We start from the raw sequence: 23,590 nt of genomic DNA, 5'->3' as shown, positions 1-23,590 counted from the left end.
CTTTTGACCCCTCAACCCTTTCAAAGATATTAATCTTAACCAACAAAATGAATGGGATTTTAATCTGCTTTAACTTATGTAAAATTACTTAATTTCTTATGTGTGTAATGAAAACATGTGATGGCTATAGGCTAATGGTTATATACAAATCTTCCTTGGATAAACTTAGATGAATAAAGGGCCAAATAAGCGCAATAGAAAACGGGACAAGTCTTATTTTTCCAACCCATTTTCAAAATCAGAAAAAAAACTTGCCAATTAAAAACAACAAAATACACTGAATTAAAAACCTAAAAAATTCAATTGCAAAGATTTGTTGACTGTATTGTATTTTGTACCGATTACGAATTTCCAAATAATTTTTTTCTAATAGTATAAAATACACACTGTACTGCAGATCTCATGAACTTAATTCAGACTGTGCTATATATAAATTATACTAAGCATTTGATATATAAAAGATCTTTTTTTATATCAAAAGTAGTACGCATTGCTTTTGGATACTCGCATAAACCTATATTTTATTTACATTACGAACTAGAAAACTCTGATCTAGAACCCAAAATGGGTCCTTTCAAAATTTACAATATCCATCAATCTTATTATGTAGATGCTTTTTTTTTTCAATACAACTATCAATCCAATAATATATCAACATTGTCAATGCATTTCTAAATTTAGTTAATTTATTACCGCCACCTAGGAAACTAAACTTTTGCCAATTTAACTGTGTGTGACAAGAACTAGCTTTTCATTAATCTTTTTTGTCACATTAAATGTAGAGGATCGGAAATATAATTGAGTATAGGTCGTTAAAACTAATGAAAATGAAAATTAGACTGTAAATAATGTGTTTGCCTGGCTTTGAAATTCTCACTCGGGGAAAACTACAATTTTAGTATTCTAAGGTTAATACGCATTGTTATTCATAGGATGCATAATAATTATGTTGCCTGATGGCATGACACTTGGATACAGCACAGCCTCATTTTGTTAAGTCCTGTCTACACTATCAAACTAGTTTGACACAAAAGTGTGATGTGCCTAAATTTCACGCATAATTTCACTTTACATTATAAGGATTGGACTCAGGAGGTCCCATTTTTTAAAAATAAATTAATAAAATCATTATTATGATGATGGTGGTTTGGGGGGATGCTTCCACTTGAGGGCTGTACCATTTATAGAGAGCAGTGTTCAATGAATTTCCTACTTCTTGAGTATATCTTGCTCTTTGAAGAGAATATGGCATTTGTCAGTTTATCCAGGTAAGCTAGGCACGAAATAGACTATTAAAATTAAATAAATTGACAACCTCTTAAACACTATAGTTTCAGGACCAATGAATCATGCAGATACATAATAGTAGACCATTTTCTATCTCATTTTGTTTTAGTATAGAAATTATTTATCAGACTTTTTTCAAGCAAATGTTATCAGGAAATTCATTTTATTGAACTTGGTACTGAAATACATAAACAAGGAAATATTCACAAAGTAAAAGAAATAAAAGTCAAAGTCAGATAAACAGAAACTCTTAATAATAACAAATACGATTATCATTGTTTTCATATTTAGTTATACTCTATAATAACAAGTTAGTATGTATTTCTTTATATTACATCATTATTGATATAAATAATATTTTTTCTATTTACAATATTATGGTTTCTATATTCTCATATTTGGTCATGCTAAACCTTTCTATATCTATCGGATTTAAGATAAAAATTCAAGAGACACGAAACATTCACAATAAAGAAACTGGAATTATTTCTATGTTTGATTTTAGTATCCTTGTATTTGATCTTATAATCTTCGTCTATCTTTCATACTATCAAATGTTTTTGTAATTTTGTTAAATTATCATCAAAACTAGCAGAATTTATAAATATCATACGTTATTTAAGTTTAGTGAACCGTGCAGGTGAAAGTAACACGATGAGGATTATCGGTTTATTGGTACAATTGCCAACTTTGTAATTCTGAGGTCCTTGTTCACTTCACTAATCATTCTCTGCAATCATTCAATTGCTAAAGCTCTGTCTACACCATCAAACTCAATGTGACAAGAAAATATGATGTGCCCATATACGGACATGATGTCATATCATTACCATATTTAAGCATTTCACTACCATATTTGGATACATCACACTTTTTTTGTCACATACAGAGCTCTAGAAGAGTCATATGGGCTGGATGTAAAGTTGTATATTAAATGTAATCATCTTCTAAATTATGTTTATAATGTTTAAGCTTCGGTTGTCAGCTGGTAAGAGAGGAACCAAGTAAGTACATCGTTTACCGAATAAAGAGACGAATAATACGAAATTGATCAACCTACTTTCATGGTTGGGACAGAGAAATCTGAAAGAACAATTATCCCTTTTTCTTTGAATTTTTAACATGTTTAACTGTTAACTTTGAACAATAGGTATAAAAAGGAAAGTTGTTACAGGGAAGTATCTTGATATTATAAACAAAATAATACACCCACTCAAAAACATGTAGATAATTTAAAAAGAAAAAAAACATCTGTGCCTCAACATGTTTTTAAGTTGAGTTCTTATGTACGATTTAGGTGATCCTAAGGAAACTTATACATTAAATAAGTTGGTATTAAATGGCTTTACCTAAAGGTGAATGAATAAATTAGTAGTAGTAGTGACATCATTTGAAATTTGAATGATTCAAAAGGTACGGTAATGCATTTTAAATATAAACTAAATAAATTATTAGCTCATACATTAATTTCAAAAAGGTTTAATTTATTATAAAATAGAAGAGAGAAATTAGAAATTTGATAAAAAATACTTTAAAAATTTATGTTTGACCATAGAATACAAATATTTAATTATAGCTAAATTATATTTATTACATTATTTCATAAAAAGTATAATTTATTATGTAAATAGAATTAGACAGCAATTAAATATTGATTAAAAAAATTAGATTTTAAATAACGTACCAAAAAGCTTTTTGCTTTAATTATTTTACATAGAATATAAATATGTATTTAATTATAGCAAATATTTTTATTTTACATTAAACTTTCTTTGATATTTAATATTTTATTTAAATTCTGTATTACAAAGAGGATCTTGATTTATTTCTACGATTAATTTTCCAACTGACAATGTTAAAAGTCAAAATTAATGGAGTTATTATATACAAGGCTGCTCTTGGAATATTCAGCCACAACCCCATGATAAATTGCATACGCAAACGTTATTCACATGTTGTACATGACAGAAGCGTCAAATAGCATATTCTGCAAACATTTTATATGGAGATTTACTCGGTCTATCACGTACAATCAAGTCTGATACACAGTCTTTTGCACACAGTATGAATAAACTACCAATCATCGGAAACTAAATATCAAACAAAATGATATCCATGTTACGTCTGTGATACACATTGATTAACAAAGCTGACTGCATGCTGCATTTATGTTACATAGTAATATTGTATATATCATGTGCGATACCGTATCTTAGTAACTCAAGCTTCCACGGCATGCAAGCATAACTAATTACAGAGTACGTCACATTCAGTACACTGTGTTTACGTTTGATTGAGTATGGTTCCAATCTTCCATCGACTATAACATATATAAATAGTATGTTAAATATAAATAAGAACCACCATATTAAAGTAAATGTTAAGCTATGTCTACACTATCAAATTAGTTTGACAAAAAAGTGTGATGTGCCCAAATATGGTAGTGATATGCCCAAATATGGTAGTGATATGACATCATCATGTCCATATATGGGCACATCACATTTTTTTTACATAAAGTTTGATAGTGCAGACAGAGCTTTACAGTGATAACAATAAAACATTAAGTTTGTTTTTCCACATAAAACAGTAACGTTTTAGAGTTTTCCCATTAGACTGCACTAAAAAATATCCAGATTTTGTACAATTACCGCATCACATCCGAGTGAATGGGATGGAACGTCGTTAAGCTAATCAGTTCTACTGCAATAATTATCTCATTTTTTTCAATTTAATTCTTCAAATTCGTTTTACGTTAAAAATACATAATTGCTGTCAATGTCGAAGAAAAATACATTTAAAATGGAAAAGTAAATTGCTCACGAAATGGCATCATGAAAAACGATATTAAAATTGTGTGTATGTGTATAAAATAAAAGCTTTTCTATATTGTTTTGTACCGTCTTCTAAGCCTCTATGGAGTTCGATTTCAGATCAACATTTATGTTAGACATTTCTAAAAGGTTTGTTTGCCAATTATAGTATAGATCTTTTATCGATGCCTTTTTAAGACATAATGTACTGCTGAAGTGGAGGTTAATTTGGTATCATGCCTATAGCAATAACAACATCTATGTTTTATGTTGGTAATATAGATTTTTGATCATCGAATAACATGATAAAAAAGTTTAGAAAATCTTGTCGTAGCCTTGAAAGACTGAAAACATTAAAGTTGACGATAATAAAGAAGTTTTGAAAAACATTTAAAAAGGAAGGAAATTGACGATATTAAAAATACTTTTGCCTTCATTTTATTATATAGGTATATTGGGCACAACAAATCCGAACAAAATAATTATAAATTTTTAGTTATAGTATAAACTAAATCTTTAACAAAGTATTTATTAAGGTATAAACTTTTTTTATTTGTATTTTATTTATAAATTTAATACTAAAGTTAAGTCAGTAGCCCGAGGTCAATATACTGGTAGGTATTTGCTTATTTTACAGTCAATACATGTTTATAATTATAGTTAATTTAAAATTTGAGATGATGAAAATGATTGAGTTGAACATCCTACAATATTCTTAAGGTGAGAAAAGTTATTACCTGTCCCATGTATGGACATGATGTCATATCACTACCATATTTGGGCACAATTGTTTTGTCAAACTAGTTTGATAGTGTAAACAGAGCTTAAAACATGACAGAGTAAATTACTTTCATATAACGTTTATGTGATATTTATCTCACTTCTGTTTAATGAATCCTTTTAATGTGTTGATTTTGATTCATTTAATTGTCAATATGTGACTTTTTGCTTTAATTTTATGTAGAGTTTCCTATAATTATTATATTTGAATAAAAATAACATTATCAAATAATCAATTGTAAAATGAAGTGCTGAACTTGACCTAATGTTCTACATTTTTTTATTGAATTTCCTAAAATGAAGGGAGTGATGGAGAGAAGGATCGGTTTTGGTGGTGCCTCCTTAAACCTTCTCCGCAAATATGGACCTGCCTATAATATTGTAAATAGGCAAATATGGACCTGCCTATAATATTGTAAATAGGCAAATATGACCTGCCTATAATATTGTAAATAGGCAATGACGCTTTATCGATGATGTACATCTTATAATAATAAAATGCATCCAATATATTCATAAAGTTCAATAACATAATTTGTTTTATATCGTTAAACATTTTAGCGAATAAAAAAGAAAGGAAGAAAGAATAAACACTTATAATTGCGAAAAGAGCGTTATTTCTATTGGCAATTAGATAGCGATATATCACATTTCACAGCTATAAATTGGTTGAAATCGCAAAGCTAATAACATAACAAGTTTCTATGCTCAAGTTTCATATGATTTAGTCCATGGTGTTTTACCAAATTTAATTTATAACCAATCTGAAAATGTACAACTTGTTAAAGAAATGAGTTAGAATAATATTAATAGCCGTTTTACATGCTAATATAAACTCCCATTCATTTGTTATGTTATTTACTTTAATATGCCCTACTTGATTTTTCGCAAAAATAAACTAACTTTTTAAATCTAGGTAATATACAAAAATAAATGGTTTAACAAGAGATATGTTAATTTTATAGGAAAATGAATTCACTATTGTAAATTATTTGTTTGTTCAAAAATATTTTCTAACAGTAAAATGTTAGTACTGTATTTCTTCAATGTTAATGGCCTACAGTCTACAACAAAGAAGAGGAGGATCCCATATGTATGTATTATTTGTATGTAAACAACATTAAAATAAAGAAGAAAGTTTATATAAATTTGTACTGGTATGTAATAAAGTTTTATCGTAGAGGTTTCGTTGTTTTGTTTTATACAAATCTATAGATTATCAGAATGCCATTCGTTAGTTAACAAATATGCAAAGAAATTTTTATGTGTGTACTTTATGTGCGGTATGTAATTATAATCACAATATTGTCGCAACAGTATTTAGCATCGTCATAAACGAGTTAATGTCTACAAAAAGGGGTTTTTTCAGACAGTGTACTACACTGTAAACACCCTTCCAGTAGCCTCAGTCATTATCAATCAATTTAAACAGATAACATTTAAAATTGCTTACGTTTGATCATCAACACAGTTGAACTTTGTGCTTGAGACGGCTGACCCAGGTTGACATTGTTGTGTTTGACACAAAAGCCTACTGTTAACTCCCCAGATATACTATCACATAAAACAAAATGGCTCCCTAAACACATATAGGCCTAATATTGACACTCGACAATACATTTGAATTTATGGTGTATATGTAAAATAGTGTATTAGTGTCCATTAAAGCTAATGGCCTTTTGTCTTCATTTGATCATTTATCTTCTGTTAATCCCCTATTCTGTTACATATTATTTTTCACTGTAATAAAACATGACTAAATTCTTTTATGTATTTTACACTCGTGACAAACTATGTCACGAAGCAAATCGTTTACAAATTTTTTTATAAAGTTAATTTAAAACGCAACCATTTAAAATTTAAAAACAAAACATCTGCGATGCATTACATACTTTTAAACTTCATTGTAAATTAAAGAAATCGTAAAAGAGTTGCTCTTTACATCATATTCAAATTCCTTTTAAAGACAATTGATAGCAAGCGATAAATTTAAAGTCGTGAGCACGTCAGTTGGTCTCTAAAGAAGACAGTGTTTTGAATTCTTACCACTAACATACTTCTAATTCAATTGCATTTGTAATTAATAGGAAAACACAATTGTTATTATTAACCACCTGACTATATTTACTGTATCTCCACATATAGCATTATAAGTCCAGTATCATGACAAATTCTGTAATACAGTATCACATATGTATCATATGGTATTAAGTTGTTAAGGTTAGTGTTTGGTTAAAAAGGCTTATGATACAGATGTGATACATATATGACACTATATTATAGGATTTGCCTATGATACTATAATAATAATATAATTATACATACAATACCGAGAACCTACAAAACAAACCCAAAGATATTTTTTGTTTAGTTAAATTGCCTTTTGATGAACAAAATAAAATATATGACCTATATTTCCTGTTGAAAATGATGTATCGAAAAATAATGTTCACATTAATAGTCTGGCAAATTTAATGTATCATCAGCTTTGCATATGAATCAGAATCACATTGCTTGTCTTTTTCAGAAATACAAAATTGCTTTCTTTCAACAATAAATATATACAAATAATTTATACTGTAAAGTATCTACTTGCATTGATGAAGGGCTATGTTACCTGAAAGCTCTGCAAATTGTTCTGGCCATTTTTACTTTATCGTTTTGATTTAGTTTTTTGCTTATTTTATTTTGTATCTCCTTCAAGATCCAGCCACTGATACCCACAACGTTGTCAATTTTTCAGTAACTTGCCTTTGAATACAAATAATTTATAATGATATAACTCTTGTAAGAATCGAGTAAAAATTTAGCTTATTAGCTTGAAAAATCTGCGCCGAAAATTTTTCTGAATAATAGAATGGAAACAGGAACACATGCATCTATATTTTATGTACCCTATCTTTTTTATCAAAGTATTAAAAAAAAAAACAAAAAAAAAACCCAATATAAATTATTAATACAGAAAATTATGATTACTTGTCCATTATTACATACAAAATTGATCAATTGTGAATTTACCTCTGCTAGCCGTGCTAATTAAGTTGCATATTAAATCATTATATCAAGCAATTATTTGACAATACTCATTAAATATCCATCAGCTTGTCATAATTATTTGATACTTGGGTCAGCTGTGTTACAAAAGAAATGCTATTGTTGCATCGCGTAATAATACCTTACAATGGGTTGCGTTTGCAGCCGATCTGCATTCATACATCTAAAGTTGCATCTACGGTCATTTCGATCGTTTACCATCCAGCTCCATGATCATTTTCTGGATTAGTATACATTACATTGTACGCTCATTGTGTTATATTTAGTGAGAAACATTATAAAAACGACAGCCCACGCTGTTTTGTTTTCGTCCGCTTTGACAAGCCCATCAATAACCATGTTTAATAGGTACCGGTTATATGATACAAAATCTATTGTCTATGAAAATTTGTTCAAATGAAATATAGCTTGTTTTGGAGGAGTTTTTGATTAGTCTCGCAATTGTCTTGCCTATTGTGAAAATAAAATACTTTGACGGTTTGCAGGAAATACGAATACATTGTATACTTAAAAATGTGATGTGCCCAAATATGGTAGTGATATGCCCAAATATGGTAGTGATATGACATCATCATATCCATATATGGGCATACTTACACCATAATTGAAAAAATATACACATAGAATCGAGAAAATCTTGCCCAAACGATTGCTTTTTGCAACACAATACAAAATTACCGCATTTAAATTTAGTAATTACAACATTTCTAGATTGTAAATGTTGCATTCATATATTGTAAATTTAATATTAACTTATCAATTATCAATTCCTAGATGTTTTCTTTGTAGAAAGCAATTATTGAAAATTCATAGAAAAACTAAATGAGAAACAACTACAATTCAAAGAATTCAATTTAATAAAATTACAATTAATAATAATAATAAATTAATACATAGATCAAGAATTGGCATGTCAAATTAATACATAGATCAAGAATTGGCATGTCAAATCCAGGACCTTGGAAAGCAATCCATGATATAAATCCTTAAAATGTCGCACTTGTTTTTTTGGCAGAAATTGCCTTCCATATTAAGAACCCCTTTTCCTCATTACCAACAAAGGTGACTGGCTTCACAATATCTGTAGCTACTTGACAATACCTAAAGACCCATGACAAATTGCGCTATAGCAAAAAGCAGAAAATGAGGCAAAAACTCATCTAATACTTGATGAGCTATGACACACAAGGCTACAGTTTGCATACATATTTAACCCAAGTTAGATTAGTTTGAAAATATATCCACATTATGTCAGACGACATGAATCAGTTTATAACGCTGGTAAGAGTCTCAAGCTATTTGAATAGCAAGAATATCTATACATCAAAAATATCTATATGTTTCAAAGTTCCACATTTAAAACATTTTTTTTCTTGATAATTCACAAACTAATCTAAGTAACGCAAGATAAGTTATATGCTTTTAAACATTTTCTGAACTTTGAAAAGTAAGTCTAAAAGTCAGAGATAAGTTGTCCTTTACATAAGTTATCGGAGCTTGATTTTGAGTAGTCAATTAATATTTTTAAAAACTTTCTAAAAGAACATGGCGCTTAAATGTTTATCCAAAGTAATATCAATAAATTCTGCTGACATTCTCTAATAACATGTTTTCCATAATCTTGAGTGGTTAACTTGCATTATGAAAACATTAAAATGTCATTTTAAATCTTTTATTTCTAAGAAATAGAACAGGATAATTATTAACTTGTTTGCCATATATGTTTTGAGTGATATGCCATTTTAGCATAGGTTATTTTTACCACAAAATTTCATGTCTAAAAGGTTTTCGTTCGACAGTGCCCACGGATATTTGCTTGCCTCCATTTGTCAAAATTGTATTCAAGGCTATCAAACCTATAACCTTATTTGAAGAAAAGATGACCGAATAATGAATTGTGGGAAGGAAAGAAAGCAATCTTTTGTTTGCGATCATTGTAGTTGTAATGGCTTGAGGTTTAAGGCCTGCTGGGGTCGCCGGATATCTAGCAGTCATTTTGTCTAGGTAGCTGTCGATTTCAAACTGTTGTCAAAGGGGTTGGCACCTTTATAGTGAAAATAATCTTACAAGTAATGAATTGAATGCTATTGAAAATTGAATACGATATCAATTGGTTAAAAAAACAGACATTTCACAGTTCTTCTCAATAAATGTTCTACTTGAGAGCTCAATACAATAAACGCTGTTGACAAAGTATATTGAGTTGTTTTGTTTAATGAATTTGGAAATATTCAGCATTCTCTTTGTTTAGGGAAATATTAAAATTGAAGAAAATGACAAGGTCCATGTATATGACCATACTGCTCAGAGCTGAATTCTAAATTTAACTTAAAGTTCACATATCAATACACACATGCTACTATAGTACTGTACATCAAATAAGAATAGAGATGTTTACAAAGGTATACCTCCACACCTTGAATGTCAAGACAAACAGCAAATAGCATTACTAGAATTGGGAAGCCTCATAAATTGAATGAAATGTTCGTAGGCAGAAACTTTTTGCCAATAACCGTAAGAAAAATCCGAGAGTAAACCATTAACGACTAAAAAGCTATAACCAAGCGTAATGAATAACAATCTATTCTAAATTAACACCAAAACTAGTTTAACCAAATACGAAGATGGGAAAATAAGAAAAATGCTTTCTGCTCTGATAAAATTTCCATTGTCACATTAAAAAGTCATTTAAAAGAAGCAGCAAGTTGATTTATGAATAATATAATATATAGGCATGATTTTTATCAATTCCATTAGTAAGTACAGATAAAAAAAATCCATCTATTAATAGAATTAATTAGAAGATAAGATGAGTTTATTATGATTGAGCAAATATGAATTAAAAATTCTTGTTTCAAAACAAACACAGACAACCATCTGCCATCTGGTCGCGACTCTGAAATGAAGGCGAATAAAAATAACTTATAAACTTAAATAAAAATATAAAGAAAAGAAACATAATACAATAAGAATAATACAGGGCCATAGCCACCAGTACGGTTGGTAAGGTTTCAACTTGACCACGTTTTCACAGTCGGTCTTGACAACCCAGTGGCTTGAACAGAGATAAGTTCCCTTTTCTTGCAAAAACCAGACAATTTTATTTCTTGTGACTACATCACTGTAGTAGTGTTATGCAGTAGTTTTTCCTTGTTTTAATGAATGTCAAAAATGTGAACTAAACACACGTTTTTCATTTCTACAGTTACCTGACGACTTATTAAACATTGCTTAATGTTACAGATTCAACACGCCTTCATGCAAGTATTCAAATTAAAAACTCATGTACTGTGTGTGAGTGCATCTGAAAGTAGTCACTCAATACGTCGTATATCTCATACAAACCAACAAAGCTCACAGAAAGATAATCTTACAATGATGATTTAGATGAATCAAAGTTTGTATACAAATTCCCATGATTGATATCGCAATAAAGAAAAAAAAACTCCATGACTGGCTTAGCTGATGTTTTAAGTGTATCTGAAAATTTACTAGTAAATTACGATCAATCAGAAAACACTTTAATATCAGATCTGCGATTATCGATACGGTTTTTACAACACATTGCTAAACATCGCAGTAGCATTGTATACTGAAGATGAAGACGATTTTTATATTGTATCACATCAAAATGAATCATCCAAAAGTATAACATTAGCTAAAAACATCAACCTGAGAAATGTCCTAGTTGAAAAGGTTAATTAGAGACCTACATTTATTAAAGATTCCTAAAGCTCTGTCTACACTATCAAACTATTTTGACAAATAATGTGCCCAAATATGGAAGTTATGTGCCCAAATATGGTAGTTGTATAACATCATCATGTCCATATATGGGCACATCACATAACGTTTGATAGTATAGACAGAGCTTTAGAAGTCAATTAGGATTTTTTGGATGGCTTTAAGTTTAGTAATTAGAAAAGTCTTTATTATATTATTATATTATTATTTATTATGATAATATAGCATTGATTCTGTGATTCATGATTCATAATAAAGAAGAAGAACTTATTAATTAGAAAGGTCTTTATTTAAAGACCTGAATCGCTTTATTAATGTGTTCCTAAGAAATGATCAGAATTAATCAAACATTCTGTACTACCTACATATAATGTCTTTAAAATGACTTTTTTATGAAACTAAAGTTGCCATTATTTAGAAAATGTCAACGATTCCCGATAGCAGTACTTATAAACTATAGTGATTTGTCATAATCATTAGGTTTTTATAACATATAAAATTTAGCTTGAAATTTTGAAATTAATTGCCTCTCGGGAGACGTTCTCTTTAACAACATTTTTGACCTCCACCCTATTTTCTAAATGATTTCAAATTACTATATTTTTCAGGTTGATGAATTGCTACAGTGTTTGAGGAAAAAAAGAAGAAAAATGGTTAGGTTCAAACGGTAGCAAATCGATACATCTTTACAGTTTACTACTGTACAATGATCGTTAGGAGCTTGGCAATCTATTTCAATATAAGGTGTTTTTGCAAATCTTTAACATGTTGTCGATAAATCTTAAACATCTTAATAGTTCTAAACGGATAGGTGAATTTCTAAAGACTTTATTCCAGCTTTGAATAGGAAAACTTTCTTTTATATGTCACATATCAAGTGTTTTATTTCTTAAAAAATGTGAGCTAAAAATATACAATGTAAATAAAATTCAATTATTTCTTTAAGGCACACACTCACAGCATTTAAATGCATCACTATACCAATTCATTGGGCTTTTACATTCTGTACAAGAGTACTTTAATGAATGAGTTTGAATAAATTGCTCTTGGCAGTCAACACAAAGTAAACCTCTTTTAAAATTCATTGAATTCTGATATTCTCTAAAATGGCATGCATTTACCAAAGCAACTAGCAGAGTAAACAAGAAATTCATACAATAATGGTGTGTTTAGGTACTAGTGGGCCAGCCCTAGGTTATTATTGGGATTGATAATAAGGCCAGTCCTACTGTTCACCATTAAGCATTCTTCGCTGTACATATAAACAATTTGTCACCCACACCTAAGCTAAGAAATATTGAACTTGCTAAGAAAACAACCGAATACCTATGTCACATACACTGGGTTTAATTTACAAATCCAAGTATCCAAAATCTTATAACAAGCTTACAGTATCAAGTCATAACTATTTCCTTGAATGTATAAGCTATAAATACATTTTTAAGAACGAATAGGCCTAATAATACTTTAATATTTCAATCAAAACCGTTTAACGTCAAGAATTTCATTTTCTTAATGATAGATAATGATTTAGATTGATTTTCAAGGAAAGTTTATCAAGTGAACTGATTGAGGTCAGTGACCTCGTAATGATCTTCGAAACATAATTTTCTGTCAAAGATGTTTTAATTATCTTTGGAATTCAATTGATAGCAAGTTTTGTAATCGATACGGTAGACAAATAAATTGTTCAACACCGTAATCCCACCGCAAACAGACTTTTGCCATTTCACACAGTGTGGTGTTATAACCTATGTGAAGATACAAGATCTCACAGTGTACCGTATCTCAAAAGACGTGCGATTGTATATTTACTCAGCATCGATTGAACACAACAAAGCTGTCATCTTCGTTTCAATCTTATAATACAAGTTCAATATTAACAGAAAATTAGCATTTTTTCCATTGGAGATACTCTTTTGGAGGGATGGGACAAAAAAACAATATTGTTGAACTTGGGACAGGTCAAAAACACTAGATTGATGTAAAGAGAAGCTTATAATTAGTATTCATTAAGTCATATTGTTATTAACTAATAAATTCCCAAGTGTAAAGTAATAATTGCAATATCAGGTCTATGTACATTAGAATCCATATTAAACTACATGCAGACCTCTGCCCCTGACATTAAAACAAACTGTATGCCCATAAATGGTCGTAATCATATTATGGGATGTTATTCCTATTAATTATGCGTAAACATATTCACATTGCAGAGTATTTGCATTTGGTCATTATACTTTCATCAAGAGATCAAGAAATATGGAAAAAATTCATGCCAAAAGGACATGTAAATTTATAGGAATGATTATAGAAGCATAATCAGGTTAATTTACATTTGCTAGTCATCTTTAAGTAAGCATCCTCAATATATAATTTATTCATGTAGTATGACTTCCATTACATCATATTCAATTGTGGTAATGATCGTAACACTATCTCTTTACATTACCTTACCCATTAATATTCACATGGGTAAATACGCATATGTGACAAAGCTATTTAGTATGGTATTAACTTTTAGTTTTGTCTACAAAGAATCAATGTATTTTGATATTTATATTATGCATGCGTTCTAGGTTACAAATCACAATTACAAATCTACCCAGTGTCACGAATGAATCTGACTCGTCTTTGTATATAATTCTTTACGTTAAACCATTCATGAATACGTACGTCTTTATTTATCAATTTCAACGAAAATAGTGTATTAAATCATTTTAAAAAACTCCCCAAAGCACACATGATATAATTAAATCATCATCTTCATTTAAGTTGATGTATGCAAATTTGTATTTATACATCCATAACGTTTAACATAGGAGAAAACCTATTTGCGGTTTATAACCACTTCCCTCTATCTTCATTCAAGTACGATTCATCATGCAAACAAAGATTTATCCACTTTTCATTTCCTAATTAAATATTTATTTGGAAAACACTGGAATGCTACTGATTCACCAGCCACAAAGCAACTTTACCATTTAAACCACAGTGTGAAAGAAAAATGATTTGTATTAATTAATAGTCTAGCAACTTCACAAACTTTTTAGGCCCTGTACTGGCTTATTTAATTTACCCGCTAAGCTGGCTTCATGGACCAATTATCGCTAACTTTGGTGGGTAGTAGATAACAAGCTTCCCCAGGTAAATTGATTTCTATTCCCTCTATCTACAGTATCTACTGTAGTTTGTTTTTTTTTAAGAAAATGTATCCACAATTTTGAACTTTTAAACTCAGAAATCGGCAAGTATAAATGAGGTACTAATTGACATTTGGCTTGTTCTCAAGACTCTAGTTGACCCAGTGCCTTATGGGTGTATCATATTAACGCCTCCATCTATCAGTGAGGTGCTAATGGACGCACCCTTTCTACCACCCAATGGTTTACATTAGCTTAAAACCAGTAAGGCACTAAACAATAACAATTGATTACCCATGATTGACATGCCACAACTAATTTGATGTCAAGCGAGGTCAAGCACCAGTTGTGGCGAAGAGGATCCATACAAATTTAAAGATGGCAACAGTTGATTATATTAATTATGTTTATTTCATTTTGATTGGCATGTATAAACTTTCACTGTTTAAGCAATATGGAAACATATTGAAGATTTGAAAAAAAAAAAACCAAACAAAAAACTGATTGATCGACATTACTGATCATAAAGAAAACACATTTTGATGTAATCACAGTATAATTATCCCAGTTTTCTCAACTAGATAGTATAAAAAACACATTTTAGTATAATTATCACAGTTTTCTCATCTAGATAAGCCTGCTTTGCAAATTAAAGTCAATAAAGAAATGCTACCTGTAGAAATACATGTCGTTTTGTAGGCTGCCTGTCACGACATTTTGAAACCGATACACAGAGTAGCCTTGAAAATTATCTAGTTTTACTCAAAGTTTTTTAAGCTTCAATGAATAATCTCTAACCAAGGATGAGATAAACCATGTGTTTATTCATTATTACTTTAAAAAAATGTACTTTTCCCATTCAACAGAGCATAAACTATATGCTAGCGTGCATACATATTATAAAACATTTCTTTAGGCCTAACTTGGCAGAACCATGGAGGAGATATATTTCTTCCATGGTAGAGCACATCAATGTTTTGTAGGCATAGACTATTCAACAGGATTGTTTGTTACATTAAAAGGATTTAACAGATATTTTCATCCTGAAAAGTTTGACAAAGAAAGTAATAATACATTCTATTGGTCAAGCCGTAAATATTGCAGATAAAATTAAATTCATTAAAAAGATTTATTTTAATTAATGCATATGATTTATTTCAAAGATAGGAATTAATATTAATATTTGTTTATGGTAGAAAAGATGATAATTCCAAACTGCATTATTATAAAGAATATTACGGTATAATAGGATTATTTAAAGGTTTGGAAAAAATAGTACAATTTTAAGTTATTATTCAGGATTATAATACTGTATATCCTTGTGTTAATGATATTTTAAAATTACAATTTGAAAAATGTATAAAAAGAAATGTAATATCACTATAAACAAGACAAATGATGTTGAGAAAATATCTTAATATTCCTCGGGTAAAATCAATGTACATATATTGGTTACAGTAGAACAGTGAGGCTAAAAGGCCCTGGGGAAATGCATAGCTTGATTTACTGCATATCCCTTTCAAAAAGTTATGAACATAATATATATGAGACATTTTACAAGAGTGTTGAAATTATATCTTAATTGTTTGGATATAAATTATGTTTCCAATATTTATGACAACAAAAGTTCTTATATAGTGGTGGTGCTATTGGCTTTTAAAAAGTGATACCACTACTTAAATTTGAAAAACTTATAGCCCTCTCTCTCTCTCTCTCTCTCTCTCTCTGAAGAAAAAAAGTTGAGCACTCTACTACTGGATATTTTCATAATGCCATAGAACTGATTCCTCTCTTGAACAAATACTGGGCTAATGTTGGTTTATCTGGGTAAGCTAGGCACAGTTTAAGATGCTTTGCATATTTCTTTATAGAATTAATACAGGTATGAAAAGGGATCAAATTTTTCTATAATAATTTCAAAACATTTCTAGAATATTATTAAAAATTGTCTACACTATCAAACTAGTTTGACCAAAAAAATGTGATGTGCCCAAATATGGTAGTAATATGCTTAAATATGGTAGTGATATGACATCATCATGTCCATATTTGGGCACACAATATTTGTTGTCACTTAAAGTTTGATAGTGTGGACAGAGCTTTACACATTATGAATGACATCCAACTAGCAATTAAAGTGATTCTTTATCTTAATATAAATGTAAACATCTAGAATATTTATACACGTATTATGGATGACATCCAAATAGCAATTAAAGTGATTCTTTATCCTAATATAAATATAAACATCCTGACCATTGTTTGTATCTATACATACTGTCTCATTGTCAATGACATTTACATTGTATTGAAACTATGCAACCTTTTACATCAAGATTGAAAAAAACTTTAAAGGCAATACCTTTATGATTAGATAACGTAATATTGTATTTTTTTTCATATAAAAAACCAATTTATTGTCAACCTTGAGAAGTCTGCAAATATCAGTTGTTAGTGTATTTTAATATTCTAGGCTCTATTTATTAATATTCATAATGATTTTAAACAACTGTAACAAGAAACAGGAACAAGAAGTTAACAGTTATGTACAGTTGTAATAATAGGCATGTCGGATGATATGACAGTTTTAATTCAAAGAGTACAAAGTCATGCATTTCAAATTGAACAGAACCTGATTCCTGAAACTGATTACTACATCACTCTTTAACAATATTTAATATTAATTGATTATAAATATAGGTTTCTAAGTATAATTTGAAATTTACATATTTTGTACATGATTTAATAAATTCATTAACCCATATTGTATAACTTATTACTATTTCTAAGGCTCAAAAGAACCCAACATACATTGTAGTAGCCTACCTGTATGCTTATACAGTAACTTGTCAAATATATTATAATCTATATAATCTAGGTCAAATTCATAAAAATATATTGTCAATGGATCCAATATAACATGCTAAACATTAATTACTTGGCAGCATTGTATGCCCAAATACCTCGCCGGATGTGTTTTACCAATAATCTAGGTCCGTGTCAATCAAATTCTCCATCAAGTAGTTGTGGAATACAAGGGATGATAATAACATTGTATATGACATCATAAATGACTGTTCACTAATTTATTGTGTGCAAATATTATGGACATATAAACGCTTAATGTCCAACGTTTCATTTTACCAGACATTTAGTGAATCGGCACACTTTACACGGTTCATTGGGGAAACAGCAATGGTGCTGTGTGGTAAACACATTTTATTTGCACTTGTTTTTAATGTTTTTAATTCTACAATGGGTCTATATTATAAAACCTCATTCCTAGATTAAAATAGGCCAATAGATGTTGTTTGTATGTGATTGGTTTTTGTAAACATTATTTTCTCTTCACTAAATGTTAGTTATAATTTTGTAACATAATATCAATGTAATGTACTGTAGATTTTTAGGCGACTAATTTTGATAATTATACAATTGAAAAAATATTTACCAGATCTAAATGAAATGTAAATACGCCTGGGTTTAGTTGTACAGTCCTATCGTGTTATTAATTTTTCGGCAAGGTCTTTCATCTTTTTTCAAATTACTTATAGATGTAGGATAATTCCCGTCATTTCTTGTGAGAATTTCATTTCAGCATTTAGTGTTGTCGTCGAGACAATGTGTCTGGTCAGCTTATGCCTTTGGATACTAAGCATTCAGGTAGGCCGCAAGAAATGCATTCAAAGAAGTAATGTGCATTGATTGCCTTAAAGCAAGCATTCAGCACTATACATATTACTAAATATACCTCGAATGTACTAGCAAGGTATAATGTTAACATTTACAAATTTTATTTACTGGGTACAACTGTATTAAATGTTTTTAAAGTTGAAAAATATAGTAAGATATAGTAGTAAGTTTAAATTTAGTTTACAGTGTGAATGAATAAACCTCTATAAACATATTTTAAATAAATAGATAAGTGCAAATAGATAAGTGCAAATAGATAAGTGCAATAAATAAGGTCAATATATACTAAACTAAAAGTATTATATTAAAATTACCATAAATAAAAGTGTTGTTTTTATAGTAAAAATATTTCAATTTTGGCCTTTGCTGTCCTAATTAATTTATCGTAAAAAAAACAAACTCAATACCCACTTTAATTTGACGACTTGCAATTTTGTTTACAAAAGTACATCTGAAAATAATGTTTAATACCGACAAGAATCAAGGCTTTATTCTACCATCATGTTTTTAATGCATTTCTCTGTGTTTTATTAAGTACGGTCGTTGGCCTACAAATTTGCATTTATAGGTCTTCAAGAGTTTACTGTAACATTGTATATCTTAGCATACTTTACCAGTTAATCTTCATCTCTATGTTTTAACCATGAAGAAATAAGTTAGGAGTAACTTACTATCTAACTAACTACATTTAGGACTATTACTTATACTACCTAACTAACTGATTTATCCATGGTTTAACCAAGTATATAAGGCCTACAATCCAGCTTTCTTTTCAATTAACCCACATATTAAAGATAGTGGGGGAAAACCTGTATTACGTATTGAGTTAAGGGCCTTTCACACCTGTTCCAGCACGGTTCTGGTCCTGCGCCGGCAAATCTAATCAAACATCAACGTTTTGTTTTCTTGTGGCTATGCGCATATCTGCATCGAGCGTTATGAAAACGAAACGTTCGATTTGGTGGACCAAAACCATGTTTGAAACAATCCGTTTCAGCACAGAAATTGGAAAGGTATAATTTATTCACACCAAACATAGGTTCTGATACTCTTCAACAACTTTAGTATTATTTATAATAATTACTATATGCATCATTTAAAATAACAGATTTATCTTTTACGATTCCACATTAATATTCTGATTCATCTATAGATCAGAGAATACTATGATTTATCTGTTATCATTACAGGCAAATTATGCATATTCAATGGAACTTAATTTAAAACTTGCCAAAATACGTCTTATCACAATTATTTATGTAAAACTGGTTGATTGAATTTCAGAATTATGAATTTTGTAAAAGGATAAAATGTATTTTAAAAAGATTGATTGCGTTATACATGATAGAGCATAGTCTCGTCTGTCTATAAGTATTAGACATTTTTATATTTTTAAATTACTATAGGCCTATAATGTATTTATACTGTTTACATCCACATTATAACGAAACAATTTATAAGACTGTTAAATGGTTATCTGGACTTAAGTATCATTAAAGGTTTTAAACGCCAACTCTTATGGATTAGTATAATATTGGGGGCGGAGAGAAATCAAGTCTCTTTTCAACACTATTTACCAGATATAAGCCTTAATTTTCATATTTTTTTTTTTACCTTTTCAGAAGTGACGTTTTACGCATTGCTTAAAAGAAAAATAAAGAAGTGTTATTTAAACCTACTTATTGAGATTTTCAAAATCTTTCAAAATATGATTCAGAAAATGTAATGCATAAACAATATTCCAAATTATAATTATTCCAGATCAAAATGCATGCGTAAAACGATTTCATCAGGTGTCATTCTAAGCAATAGACTTAGTATGCTAATACAAGAGTACAAGATCAACGACTCTTAAATCGTAACAACTTTGTCAAAGACGTGCATATACAGTGTTAACAACCCTTAATATAATGTACTTTTTGCCATATCTACCGAGATCATATTTGTGATGTTACTATATCACCGCATCAAGTTTTATAGTTTGAAATCAGCGTAAATGTAGTTTTGCTAATAACAGTCGTATTTCAGTTTATTCTACTGAAAAGATACATAGTGTTGACGGCAGCTGTTTCGTTTATGTTATACCACCATTGATGTGATCCTAGACTCATAAATTATTACAGAGCTACTATGCATTTCTATCTGCCCACTTTACCGAGATTATGTTCATTTAGCTACAAACAACCCCCTAGGGTAGCGTATACAGAAGGAGAAAATGTCGGGATAAATCACAACACTCATAATAAAGGTATACGTATACAATACACCAAGTGATTATATATCAGGTAACAAAAGAAACTTAATTGTAATAATATTTTGACGGCTATTGTTTGAATGATGGCGCGTCCAGAATTTCTGACAATGGTCATTATCCATAGAAAATAAAAGGGATTTCAAATCAGGAAACTTGACAAAGGACACCATCGTTTTAATCATTAGTCACCTAAAATCCATTAGAAATCACAATTTACTGCGTGTACCTAAACACATTTACTTGTTATTGATTTTCTCAGTGAGAGAATTTTCATTTAAATGTTTAATAAGATTTTTTTTCAATCTTAATTTAAAAATAGATTGTTATTGAAATGAAAATTTCATGGTTGACATTCATTAATATTAGCTAATTTGAATAAATGAATGAATAATTAATGATAATATCATCAATGGTGTAATTAACGAATTATAATGTTGTTACATACTAATAATGTGGATCTATAGGACTTTATCTTATTTATTATTTAAAGTAAACTAGTATTTTGTTTTCTTATTTATTATTTAAAGTACATAACTAGTATTTTGTTATTATTATATTATATACTGTACAGTAATAAGTGTGTATGATAGAGACCCTAACACACAAACTAGTTTGACAAAAAAAAGTGTGATGTGCCCAAATATGGTATGGAAATATGACATCATCATGTCCATATATGGTCACATCACATTTTTTTAGCTTAAGATTATTTTACAAAAATCACAAGTTTGTTTAGTTTAAAGGGCCATCCTTTGTTGTAAAGAAGACGACCCAATACTAAATAGTATTGTATCATATCGCATGATAAACAACAAACCGATTATCATAACTTCTGTTTCCAATTCTGATGGGGGCAATTACAACAATTTTTATTCATAAATGAAGAAACACTACTCTACAAATACATTCACTGGAGACTTACAGGAATTATGTCAATGGATAACTACAGCATACTAAAAAAAAATCACTAAACATTGTTTTAGCTTTAACAACGTACCGATGTATTATAGTTGCACTAGGTAAAAATGGGCCAGCCTAAAACTGTTTACCCTAGGTATTGCCACCCACCCTTTACAAAGTAGTCTAAAGCTCTGTCTACACTATCAAACTAGTTTGACAAAGAGGTATGATGTGCCCAAATATGGTAGTGATATGACATCATCATGTCCATATATGGGCACATTACATTTTTTGACACATAAAGTTTGATAGTGTAAGACAGAGCTTTATAGCTCAACATTTTTTTATATTTTTTTTCGTTGGTAAACCAATGATATATTTTTGTTCATAAAAAGGCTATTTATTGTATGAAATATAATAACCAAGAAAGGAAGTCGCATTCACATTTGATAACAATGTCATTATTGTGATTCCACGCTATGAACAATAAAATCGTAGTATTAATATTATAATGCATATTCAGGAATTGAGTAGTTTTGAAAGAGCATCGTTGCAAAAATAGGTCTATGGATATTTTCCAGATTGCTGGAACCTACTTAAATTTCAAGTTTAATAACTTCTTAATCCAGAGAGGCTTATTGCAGTAAACAATGAGTTGAAGGGTGATAAAACTGGAATCTGTATAGTTTATGGTTTCCAGATTCCTCCAACCTTAATTGCAACGATGATGAGTGAAAAGAACATCTCTTTGGAGATGACTAACTCTATCTATCTCTTCATACCAATAAATACTATATACATTTAATATAAACAAAGCCACACTTTACAGTTGTGCATTAATCAAGGGATTTAGCTACGATAATTATGTCATGAAGGATCACATTTTAAAAATGGGGAGGGGGGGGGGCAGGATATAAAAGTACACCAATCTTAAAGCTAGGTCTATACTATCAAACTTTATGTGACAAAAAAAAGTGATGTGTCGATATATGGACATGATGATGTCATTATCACTACCATTTTTGGGAATATCACACCTTTTTTGTCAAACTACTGTAGTTTGATAGTGTATATGAATTTTTTAAATATTAATTACTGCTTGTGGTTGGCAGATAGTACCTGTCATTAATTGAGTTATTACAGGCAGCGTTTATCAAATATAAATTGTTAAATGTTTATTTTATATCAAGGCATGTCACTAATTTAATGACAAAAAAGTATTAATTAAAATATGTTCTATTTTAAGTCCGCACCGTATGATTAAAGTTTAGATTATATCCGTTGGTAAATAGTAATTTAACAACAAGGAATTTATTGAATACATTTTCTATAAGAATTTTGTCTGCCAATGAAAACACAAAAAAACAAAAATAAAAGCATTATGAGATAGTGAAATTTGAGAATAAAACGGTTTCTTTGAACCAGCCGACACACACCGTTACACTAAATGATCCGCGTAGCAATTTGTGACTCAAGATTGTTCTCTAGGGACATAGAAAATGAGTCTCTGGGTCGTACGGCATGCCAAATTTGCCGGCATATGCATCTGTTCAGCGAATAAGTAAACAGTGGAATATATAGAATGAAACAATACAATAGCAGACAGGTCATGTTGCAGGCGTTTTTTTGTTCTCTTTCAAAATCTTTGGACACTACTTCCACAGTAGTGCTTTTTAAATCCGTATAATCCCCCAGGGTAAATCATTTTTGTGTACAGCCTACAAACAATAGCCAAAAAGCTATTAGAAAAGACAGCGAGTTATATCGTCATGCTTCGATGAATGCTACAATACTTAGGCTTAGATGGAAATGATGTAGGGGTGGTACGAACAAAAAATTTGTCAATGCACTTAATAAATAATTTAAATGCATGATTAAGAACTAGCAGAGTTTCTAGAATAAACACATATTTTCATGACTAT

General features: G+C 29.7%; 1 protein-coding gene across 2 annotated transcripts in view; it reads right to left on the bottom strand.

Annotated features, from left to right (window-relative positions):
• The window catches only part of LOC140046272 (fibroblast growth factor receptor-like 1), a 55,044-nt gene that overhangs the window by 24,274 nt on the left and 7,180 nt on the right, over nt 1–23,590 (bottom strand). The window lies entirely within an intron of this gene.

Source organism: Antedon mediterranea, chromosome 4 (assembly GCF_964355755.1).
Source record: "Antedon mediterranea chromosome 4, ecAntMedi1.1, whole genome shotgun sequence".
NCBI lineage: Eukaryota > Metazoa > Echinodermata > Crinoidea > Comatulida > Antedonidae > Antedon > Antedon mediterranea.
The sequence above is the reverse complement of the archived record's forward strand: the minus strand, read 5'-3'. Positions and strand labels throughout refer to the sequence as shown.